Source organism: Tenebrio molitor, chromosome 3, assembly GCF_963966145.1.
Source record: "Tenebrio molitor chromosome 3, icTenMoli1.1, whole genome shotgun sequence".
Taxonomy (NCBI): domain Eukaryota; kingdom Metazoa; phylum Arthropoda; class Insecta; order Coleoptera; family Tenebrionidae; genus Tenebrio; species Tenebrio molitor.
This window is the reverse complement of record NC_091048.1, coordinates 15,562,283-15,573,819: the sequence shown is the minus strand read 5'-3', so window position 1 is coordinate 15,573,819 and position 11,537 is coordinate 15,562,283. Positions and strand designations below refer to the sequence as shown.

At 32.9% G+C, this 11,537-nt stretch overlaps 2 long non-coding RNA genes across 4 annotated transcripts; both read right to left on the bottom strand.

Moving 5' to 3' along the window:
- Positions 1 to 719: 719 nt before the first annotated feature.
- Positions 720 to 2,286, bottom strand: LOC138126157 (uncharacterized). 3 transcript variants are annotated; one of them, XR_011157662.1, is made up of 4 exons: positions 2,006 to 2,286; positions 1,502 to 1,955; positions 1,196 to 1,450; positions 720 to 1,144 (listed from the first exon to the last, which is right to left on the bottom strand). It is a non-coding gene; the product is annotated as an uncharacterized lncRNA (long non-coding RNA). The 3 variants fall into 3 exon arrangements; XR_011157660.1 differs by having other exon boundaries at positions 720 to 1,450; positions 2,006 to 2,283; XR_011157661.1 differs by having other exon boundaries at positions 720 to 1,450; positions 1,502 to 1,855; positions 2,006 to 2,282.
- Positions 2,287 to 8,545: 6,259 nt separating this feature from the next.
- LOC138126666 (uncharacterized) lies at positions 8,546 to 10,351 on the bottom strand. The gene is made up of 2 exons (XR_011157910.1): positions 9,888 to 10,351; positions 8,546 to 9,835 (listed from the first exon to the last, which is right to left on the bottom strand). It is a non-coding gene; the product is annotated as an uncharacterized lncRNA (long non-coding RNA).
- Positions 10,352 to 11,537: the final 1,186 nt, after the last annotated feature.

Here is an 11,537-nt window from a genome sequence, read left to right as displayed (position 1 = left end):
ACTTGCAGCGACATGAAACTGACCATGTGTATACAGGGTGATTCTGAAATAAGTTTGGAAAAAAACGCGGTAATTGGCGATGATGAGAAGAAGTCATAGACAAAAAAATTTTCTTATAAAAGTTTTTTCGTTTTCGAGATATAAATTATTGAAAATCTGGTCAAAATTGCTAGTACGCTGCTGAGTTAAAGGTGATTACCTGATTATCTTGGTAGTTTAGCAACAATAATAATCAAAGGTAAAATGTACCCATCAGTCACAAACGTAACATTACTCCTCTCGATCATTTCCATAGAAACATCTACTAAGCACTGTCCTTGCACCTACAACTTTATTGTGGAGTTGATGTAACAATGGTTGCTTATGAATTGAAAAAAATCGGACAAATTTTCCCTATTCATAGGCGTTGAAATCATGACCAACTTCATTCATATTCGCTTCGCTTCTATATGGCCGTCTCAATTTAGCAAAAATTTGTTCCTGCAAAGTAGTCCATGAAACGTGCATCATGTGTCGCCATCTTCCGTCAAGTTGACAACTTATTCATTCTAAAGTTTAAATAAATTCGGGACTGTTAAGTTGTTTTTTTAACAAAATGGGCAGAAAGTGTTTTATTTGTGGAAATTTGAAACCTTTTTTCCAATTTCCAAGCGATCCCGATCAGAGAAACAAATTGTTAGTCTCTTAAAAGATTTTGTAGTATTTTTTGAATAATAAAATTTCTTATAGAAGGTAATTTATTAAATGGTATTATAAATCTCAACAAAATTACAGATCATCTTCAAAAAAAGTGACACTCACTAAAGATGCTGTCCCATTCGTATTTGTAGGAATTCAGATCTCAAATGTACAACATGCAAAATGTTTTCTTTAGTTATTTTAGAACCCTGTTGTTGTTTGTACGAATTCATATCCTGACCGTCCCTAGATGAAAATGAACCTGCTTCTTCCCTGCAAAACAATACATATACAATACATATTTGTCAAAGTGATCTTTTATGTCACTTTTATCCACCACCATATTAGGATCTTTGTTAAGATTAATAGCCCTTCAAAATCGGAGTCAATTGCTGTATCCCAGTGATTCATTTGTAGGCATTATTGAGAATTGCGAATATAGTACAAAAACTGTTAGGTACCATTTCTACAATATGAGAAACCATGTATTAATTTGCATGACTTGCTGTATGATCACCTCCTTCAAAATTCAGAGTTTTCCTGTGCAGACCATAAAGCTGCAGTATGCAATGTTATTATTAAAATGGCTGCGAAAGCAGTCCTTAGTAATATTTGTGTAGAATAAATGGATTCTTTGAAGACTAAGCTTGAACTATTAAACAAATTCTTCATTGTGGAATTGTAAAAGCATCTTCATCAGCAAATACTGCTCAAAACATTAATTTCATTAGTCAAGCAAAGATTCCTTCTAAAACTTACGGAGAATGTGTGACTACAAATATTGACGAACTAATATTGCTTATTGATGTTAGAACCAGCATACACAGTCTCAGCCAAAATATTACACCTGCAAGTAATATTTTTTCTGCATCAGTAGCATTTCTCTCAGGATACATAAGAAGTTAGAAGATCAATTTCACTGTGATGAATGTCTTGTTCCACTCTTATCTACCACCATACCAGGACCATTATTAAGATTAATAGCCCTTCAAGATCGGGGTCGATTGATATATCCCAATAATGCATTTGTGGGCATTATTCAAAGAATTGCAAATATAGCACAAAAACTGTTACCATTTTTACAGTATGAGAAACCATGTCTTCAGTTGCATGACTTGCTATATGATCACCTCTTTCAAAATTCTGTGTTTTCCTGTTCACAACACAAAGCTGCAGTCTGCAAGATTATTATTAAAACGGCTGTGAAACCAGTCCTCAATAATATTTGTGTAGAAAAAACGGATTCTTTGAAGACTCTGAGCTTAAACAGTAAACCACTGAGCCGAAAAGTGTTGAAGTTATAAATGGTTATAAATTTTGCTCTTACCTTTAAAAATGTGTTTTGTTAGTGTTGTCATCTAGGTAGTTAAATTAAACCAAACATTTTCGTCTTCGTGTTTTCGTTAAATGGGCTAATAACAGTAATAACATAAAAATGAGGTCATTGACCTTGATGTTAATGTCAAATTCATAATTTGTAGTTTGGTTGTTTGTTGAGTGGAGGTCGCTAGTAGATGTCCATCAAACGGGAACATTTGATTGCATGTAAAATTCAAAATTGAGACGGCCATATAGAAGCGAAGCGGATATGAATGAAGTTGGTCATGGTTGAAATACAAGGATATAGGGTAATTTCCATCCTTTTGATTTCACCTCCAAAAATCATTTACGCAGAATTAATTTGTGTCAAGGATACTCCACATTTTTTTTTCCAAACTTATTTCAGAATCAACCTGTATAAAAACTGGCTGTCTCAATAAAATTTCAATTTTTTCTCGAATGTTTGTCCTTGAGACTTATTTATTGTCATCGCAAATGCAGGTATAATTGAAAATTGAGTTCTTTGAAAGATAAATGGTAAAATAGTGCCGAAATATGTTAAATTTATACGTGGAATCAAAATTCTCTTATCGCGTGCGGTTCCAGTTAAAACTTCGCAATCAATAGCATTACGATGCATAAACTTGATGCGCATTCTTGTCCCATTGACTAATGTTTCCCTTGTATTTAAGTTTCTGATCAGTAAAACGATGCAATTAACTTTCAATACTAACTTATGTGGTGGCAAACCACTAATAGTCAAGGAATTATGTATTTCACTCCGAAGAGTTTTTTTAATAAATAATCTAAATAAACTCTTGGAGTGGATTTCACTGTGGGGGGATTAAATCAATTACAAATCATCCACTCCGCATTAGCTCCAGATTTACTCCGTTAATTTTTTGTGTATGAACGTAAACAATGAGTGTTTTATTTTATTTAATTTAATGTACAGAGCGATCCAAAATTCTTTCTATCGAGTGGGCCATGACAGTGGAAACTAATGTCGTTGGGCTGCAGCATATTTGGCGCATATTTAAATGAAAATTAAAAATATGTTTTATTAGCCTGTCCGTATCCTTTGATATTTTTAATTTCACATTTTTTTATTTTATGGTGTAATTATAATAATGTCATGGCTCACTTGATAGAAAGACTTTTGGATCGCTCGGTATTTGAAACACATATGTATTATACATAAATTTTATCATTCTGCACTCCTTCTCCATATAAACTTTAACTATGCCACTCATCCGTGCGCGCAATGTGCTTAAAAAGGGGTACAAATTTTTTTCTTCACATATTAATATACAGGGTCGCTAAAAACTATGGATACAGCTAAATAGAACGGTTTAGCAGAGCTCGTTGAAATTTAGCGCACTGTTAGGAGTGTTTAAATTATATCATCTGTCATTTTTTTCGATTTTCTAACATAATTTGTTTTGAAGATACAAGGCTAACTTGATTTTTTTTAAATGGCATGCGGAGTCAAATTTAATATTGCTGCCATTTTGAAAATTTTATTAGCATAAAAATTATGTATTTCGCGTTTGAGCTTTTTATTTTTTTTATTAAAATGTATTCTGTTTCAGTTAAATGTGTTGTTTATACGCTTATTATTATTAGCTTTTATTATTTTTTGGTCAAAGTACAGACGGCAAAGGACTAACGATAGCTAAAAGCAACATTTGTAAGGCTTACTAAATTTTACATTTTTGCAAATTTTATTGATTTGATAATTTTTTATAAAGTTTCGATTAAAATAAGTCATGCATGTGTTACATCACTGAAGTCATAAAAAAATACTCTTTTTAAAGATATTAAATTTGACCCCTGTGCCATAAAAAAAAACAATTTGGCCTTGTACTGTCGTCAGCAAACCTATCATCATGTTGTATGACATTAATTGACAATGATTAATTTTTTGACACTTTGTTGACGTGGGCATAATCAGGCAGGGAAATTTTTTAATTTGTGACACTAACCAAATTTTGAAATGACATTGACGACCAGAATTTTTTGCCGCGACAGTATCTTCAAAATAAATGATGTTAGAAAATTGAAAAATACCAGATAATAGAATTTAAACACTTCTAAAGGTGTGCCAAATTTCAGTGGGCTCTGATAAACCCTTATAAAAATATTTAGCTATATCCATACTTTTTAGCGACCTGTATACTCGTAGATAAACATAATAAACACTGAAACTGACCCCAGGCGGAATTTTTGCTTCTCTTGGTGTTCGCCGACGTTATGGAATCTACTTCTTTGTAGATATTTTCTAAACTTGCAATCCAAAACGTGACATTTTTTTACACAACTTCACAAAACTTTTTGTTGTTGACAATTTTGTTTTAGGTTGTCAAGGCTAAGTATGTTATGTTACAATTTGATATTGATATGATAATCAAAATTGAAGACAGAAATGGATTTCTTCTTTTTAGTGTTTGTGTCGTTACGCTTTTCTTACCGAATCTGCATTCGAGCATTAATTCATATCGGGAAAAAATTAATGCTCTTATGAGATTATAAGTGAAAATTGCTTATTCAAGTTGTTTGTCTAAACAAAATTTTGCAACAAACATTTTTTATATTTAACATTTTTATTTTTAATACCACCTGTTAAAATGTAAATTATGCAATTTACTAGTTTTACGTTATTTGTTTAAATAATAATAAATAAGACAAGAGTACATATTCATTTTCAAAATACATAATAAACTAGGCAAAAATGAATAGGGAATTTTTCAATTTTTGATTTTTTTGTTAATACAGTTTAAATGTATAATGAAATGTGTTAGAAATAAATAAATATATACATTAAATGTAATGTTTCAAGTACCTGTAACATTTTAAATTTATCAAGTGTTTCAGAATACGTGGGAGGATTGGGGCAATTATTTTGCTTTCTAAGAAAAAATGTGGAATTCCCTATTCATTTTTGCCTAGTTTATCTCTTCTATAAACATATGTATATGTACTAACGTCTATTATTATGCAGAAGAAAGCAAGTAGGTACCTATATAATATAGAATTTAAAAAAATATGGCAGTAATAATGTCAAATAAAATTGAGATCAATGACTATAATATCGGTTGTTTTTTAAATTTCACCTCGTAGTAGGCGTTGAAGAGTCGATTGTGAACGCATCACTCGTGTAAAACGTAAGCTGATCCGTGATCCGTAACCGGTATAGTGCGTTCACAATCGACTCTTCAACGCCTACTATGAGGTGAAATTTAAAAAAACACCCGATACTAATTACAAGTGACGAAAAGTCAGACATACACGATTAGAGTAATTGGCAACAAATACCGTGTTGTTTCCAGGAAAATAATTTTATCCGAGACCCATAACAGTGCTAACCACAACGTTTTACTAGGAAATGGGGTCTGCAATAATTTTTATTGAAAAATACAATGTATGCTTATAATCCGGTGCAATTATCGTTTACATTTACCCACAAAAGTGTCATTAAAGAAGTTAATTTTACCACAAACCATGAACCATAATATACAACGACAACGACTATCTCAGATTATTTTATTTATACTTGCACATGCAGATGCATAAGTCTGCTTGTTTTACAGGATTTTCAGTAATGCAGACAGTTTAAATTTCATGAAACGAAATTATGCGCCGTAGGGATAAATTCAGTGGCATAAGCTGAGTCGTAAAATAACTCCATTTCAGCAAATTTACACAAACCCACAAATAATTTTTATTCTGCCTTTCATCTAATAAAGAAATTATGGGCAATTTATAAGCATGAGACCACTCTTTGATGTTTGTTAAGTGCGCTCAGAAGCGATTGTGACTGTGTTTGGATTGTAAACGAGTTTTTAAAAGTTGACGCAATCCGGTTGATGATTATCAAAACATAAATTTGATCGTTAATTGGACACTTTATGACTCGTGCTATTGACACCAGCAGAAAAACCGCCAAGAAATCAAAGCAGTTGCGACACTAGTTCTGCACAAATGCAGGAATAATTGTAAATCCTGCGATCGCTGCGTCTTCCGAAGCGGATTATCTAGTTTCTTCGCAGCAGGACCGACTGACCTTGAATCTTGCAGCCAGCGAATTGCACACTGATTAAAACCGCCTGCGCTCGTCTTCTCCCTTTTCATTCCAGCTAAACGCCACATTTAAGTAAAGCAACGATAAAAAATGATAATTGATGGTGTTTCAAGTTCACCGTTGTCACGACAACGCATTCAAGTTGCCGTAATTATTGCCGACTTTATTACACACGGATGAAATTTGACACAGTGGTGCCAACGGTGGAATTTCCGTTCCTGCAAAAAAAACATAGCCTTCAGGGAATTTTATTTGTTTCGAATCCAATTATGAATCTAGTGGCCGCGCTTCAAGAATTAGTTGCACTAACGCAGGAATGTTGTCCGCGCGATCTGGCAACGATGCGCACGCGTTTTCTGCACAAATCTCCGTAAAACGAGATTTTCCAAAAAAAAAATCCGCTCGCGTCACGAACTGCACAAAGGCTTTAAAGAAAAATCGAAACGGGGTGTTCGTGTCCTTGTTCAGCGCGCAGGATTCTTTCGGGGCCGTAATGAGAGTCGTGGTTCGGCTGGTTATGCATGCAGTTCGCCAACTTTTTTTGCGCGCCGAGCTTGGCAACATTTCAAGGTCAGAGAAACAGAAAGGACATACATAAAACTCCGAGATAGGTTGGCTATGCTGTGATGATCTGTTGTTTTTTATTGCACGTAGTTGTCCAGGGAGCTTGTGTGGTATTAAATAGGTTTTGTGATCGATTCTGTTTAGAATTTTTATTACCTAAAAGTTTGAAATTATTGGGGAGACAGGTGGCAACTTAATAAAATTGTACACATGCAGGTTTATTTTTTAAACTTCTGCTAATAGGTATTCAGTTAGGATTTTTACAGGAGGTGTTGGTGGAATTTTGGGACAGAATGTCAGAATGCTATTTATGTGAAACCGAGATTTTTCTAATGTTGCTCACTGTTATTACGTTATCTGATCGAGATGAACCTCAGAAGTGCTTTCACATAAGATTTATGTTTCAGTGTTTCGTACTTACTGCATAACTGCCCAATGCACTGTATCACTGCACTGCGACGTACGACGAGCTATTGAGCAATAAATAAAGCTTTACCTCAAAGTACAATAAATGTATAATTTTTATATAACTTGGCAACGCTTTAGTTATTTATTATGTACAAATTTCTTTTTTCATGAAGAGTAAATCAGAAAATTGATACACAATATATGAAAAAAATATATGTAGGTACTTACTTACAACTTTTTTCCAGTTTGGTTAAGTCATATTTTTATAACAAACAAACAAATAAACAAATATTTATTTTTACGGGTATGTACTATAAAAAGTAAGTAGCGTTATATTCTTGGTAGTGTTGTGGAAATCTTAAAATATTTATGTTATTACCAGAGCGATAAAATCAAATTTGTTATAAACTATTACAGAAACTCTTACTTCCTTCGGAAATATTTGAATCGGGACGAAACAGAAAGTGATCTGAATGCATGGATTGAATGTAGGGACTAAGGTATAAGTACCAGTTCAAAAAATATAGCTCATAAAATGAGCTACATTTCGTAAAAAGAATGACCACAGGAATGTGAGAAAAAATTAAATTAAAAACATTTTTAAATATGTACTTTGATTTAATTTTGTTATTAGATTCATAGGGCCGATTTCTCCAACGCCAATTAACGTTAACTGTAGGTTAAAATGCTTCGTTACTTTAGTTACCTTTACCTATTGTTATAACAATGTTTTCGTACATTTCAATCTGTATTCAAATTTAACTCACGTTGGTGAAACCGGCCCATAATAGTTAAAATTAAGTAACTAATGATTCTTTTGCTATTGTCACAGTTTATTGTTGTAATTTTTTAATCGTTTAATATCCCTGATAATGTGGAAAATCAGTTGTAAACAATTATACGTACTCCTACACATGCCAGAAGTTCATAAAACTTTTATTTATGCTTTTTATGTTGTGTTGTAAATTTAGAATTAATTGACGTAATCAGAATTGTCATCTGAAATGTTTTTGAACTCTAATTTTTTTAAAGTGTTTAAGTGTTAAATCATTTTGGATAAACATTATTTGACACTAATTTTGCATACTTAAATTGTGACGTAATATCCAATTTTATTCTAACAGTAGGTATAGTCTATCCAGTGATAGATTGTTGACAGTCAAGTATTCATTTCACGACACCCGTACTACGCGAAGAAAATAGTACCGCGGCAAATTTAAAATATCCCACAATGTTACTAAATTACAAAATGAAGTCTTCATACACGCGTTGAATTAAGATTTTATTTAGGGTGTCTCAGAATAAATGTAGGAGACGTGGATGACATTGCATGACATTCTTCGTAAATTCTAATAACGAATTCGAAAGAAAAAGTGCCCTAGGATAATAATTAACAACGTAAGATGTAGGCTAAAAAATTTATATATGATAATAAATTTATAATGTGACATGAATTAGTTTTGGGCCAGGAAAATAAAATAACGACAAAACATGTTTACTTCTACATTTTTATTTTTATCTCACCTGGTACAAGAAGCTAACACAGGTCAGAACCCTGTTCATAATGGATTTTCACTCAAAATGGGGTAAACGTAAACATGGAAAAAACGCATGATTTGAGTGATTTGACCATCTATTTTAGTCATGTACCTATAATACTGTCACTTACCAGGGGTTGAATGTCCCCCCCCATCTCGTCTTCAAAACGCTACATCTGCAAATAAACCAAACCTTTTAAATAACTAGTCATTACCTAGGTGAAAACTCAAATCACTATCACTATCGCCACTTTCAATGTCAACATTAATCACCAGCTCCTCAACAGACGTATATGTCTCTTTTTCAAAATATTGTCTTATAATTTTATTGGTATGACCTATGTAATGTGTCCATTGTTCTGCAGAGACCCCTTCTAAAGCTGTCCTCCACGCCAAAATTGGATTTTTGTTCTTCAGAACCTCACTGTCATATGTTCGCTTGGTTTGACTCCATGCCATTTCAATCGGGTTAAAAATACAATGATATGGAGGCAAACGTAATGGTTTATGACCAGCCTCATGAATAACACGATCCACTACGTAGACTGGACTTTTATAATTTTGTCTGCATAACTTTAATAAGGTGTCCTTTTTATCTGTCTCAGAAAAATGGATATTGTTATTTTGAAGCCAGGTCTGTAAATGAGCTTTTCTCCATGCACAAGTTGGTTTCTTTTCCTCCAAGCGACTATGGTAACTAGCGTTGTCCAGAACAATTATTGATGGTTCCGTCAAAGCAGGTAATAATTTATCTTGCAACCACTCTTCAAAAGTTTCTGCATTCATTTCTGAATGGTAATCCAATGAATTCTTTTTGCTTTTGAAGATGAGTCCTGCCCCTTCAATAAAATTCAAAAGTATTGCAAGACTTGAACGTTTGTAATGGTAGATAAATTTTGAAGTGAGCTCCTGGCCTAAAGTATCCAACGTCACATGCTTTTCTACAATTAAAAATTATTAGTTCTACACACTTAATTTCCTAAAATAATGACCCCAGAAATCTACATGCAAAATAAACTCATAAATTAAGAACAAAAAATCTCATTGAATAAAGCACCCTTTCTTCTCTCTTACTCTGATGAACCATGTCATATAAAACAAAACGAATTTCTTGTTTAATATTTGGACCCAAATCTGTCGTACTATTTTTGGACCGTCGCCTTTTAATTTTCTGAGGCTCCTCTTGTACTGCATCTTTGTATTGCAAGACTGAGTTCTTACTAATACCCAAACAAAGTGCAGTTACCTACAAAAACAAGACTTAAAATGATGTGTTAGGTGTAAATCATCAACAGTACCTCAACAGCAGATCCCAAACACAAATTTCTTTCCTTAAAATAGGTGTATGCATTGGCAATCATCTTTTGTGCTGTCACATTACCAGCGACAATAATATAACTTCTCTTGGCCTATCAAACAGTTCATTAAAATCAAACGAAAAACCAAGAATCTTACCTTTGACTGAACCGTATTTGTTATATCACTTAGGCCACTCATTGTTTAAAGAAAGTTTTTCCTTCGAAAGATTCTTAATTAAATAGTTTATTTTATAACACTTTGACGTCCTACAAACACACGCTGACAGGAAGCTGACAGGCACCTGACAGGTCGGAACCGTGTAGGGTGTAGGAATAAAAAAGGCGCGAACACTGCCAACGTTAAAGCGCATCAACCCAATGTCCCTATTGATATACATTGTTAATGTCTAGGGAAATTTCTTTTTTTCACGATATTTGAAAAAGTTGAATCTATGGCTGGATTCACTATACCACTTATTATCTTTAGCAAAGCTGTTTTTTGTTAATTACAAATACTAGAAGTTAATCTATTGAAAGCAGAATACTTTATCATCCACTTGCACACATATAAAACGCGTGTAAAAACGATAATAATAATGATCTTTTTTATAACTAGTTATACGTTTTTAACAAGTTTTGGTAGCATAATAAAGATTTTAAGCTCGCTTAACTGTAATAATTTTAAATCTCCGAGATGAAATGACTTATTAAATTGGTTGTAGGTAGAAATTTGTCGAATTATTTCTGTTTGCATCTTTCTTGAAAATCTTTAAAAAACATACGTATATAAGTTTTATTTTGACCATTAATAATACCTTCTAACTTTGCAAAATAAAACAGAAAGTTAACTGAATTAAAACGAGCGTTCATTTGAATTTAGACACTACGTAATAGTAGGTATATTATGTTATTACTTATAGTATTGCCGTTATAACTTTTTATCTGCTCCGTCCACATAAATTGACTAATAAGAATCAAAGCCAGATTCAATATGTATAATTTTTCATCACATTTGCCACGTAAAAAAGTTAAGGCTAGAATTTTGCTGTCAAGTCCACAATTATTGTTTTAGGTTCTATAGTCGTTTTCAACGACGTCCGTGCTGTCAGTGTCATTTTTAATATGTTGGTGCAGATTGTACATACAAATTCATAACCAGGATTCAGAGTATTAGCAAATTGAGGTTATGGTAAAAGAAAATTGCCATTTCGTCAAACATCAACAACAAATAATAAAATTCAGTCTTCAACATGGTGTAAAACATGGTTAAACCAGGTCATCCTCGGAATCCAAATCAGACGACATGTTTTCTTTGATTTGTTTGAAATAATAGAAAATAATTTTAATTTGTCAATTTGTCGCGTCAAGCTAAATTGCCAAATTAGGAAATTCAAAATTACTTAACTGAAACAGCAAGTAATGCCAACATACTGTCATAGTGACAGCACGGATGTCACTGAAAACGACTATAAATAATAAAATGTCATTAAGACAATTCGAATGTCAGAAATTTTTACTGTGTAAATGAGATCGTCTTAACAATCTATTTGATTGGTAACTAAGAAAATTTAGTGGGCGGGGCAGATAAAATGTTACGTTGTCCTTAGTATAGGAGCAAAAATGTAGTTTTATGTGCTAAGGCTGGTGGTT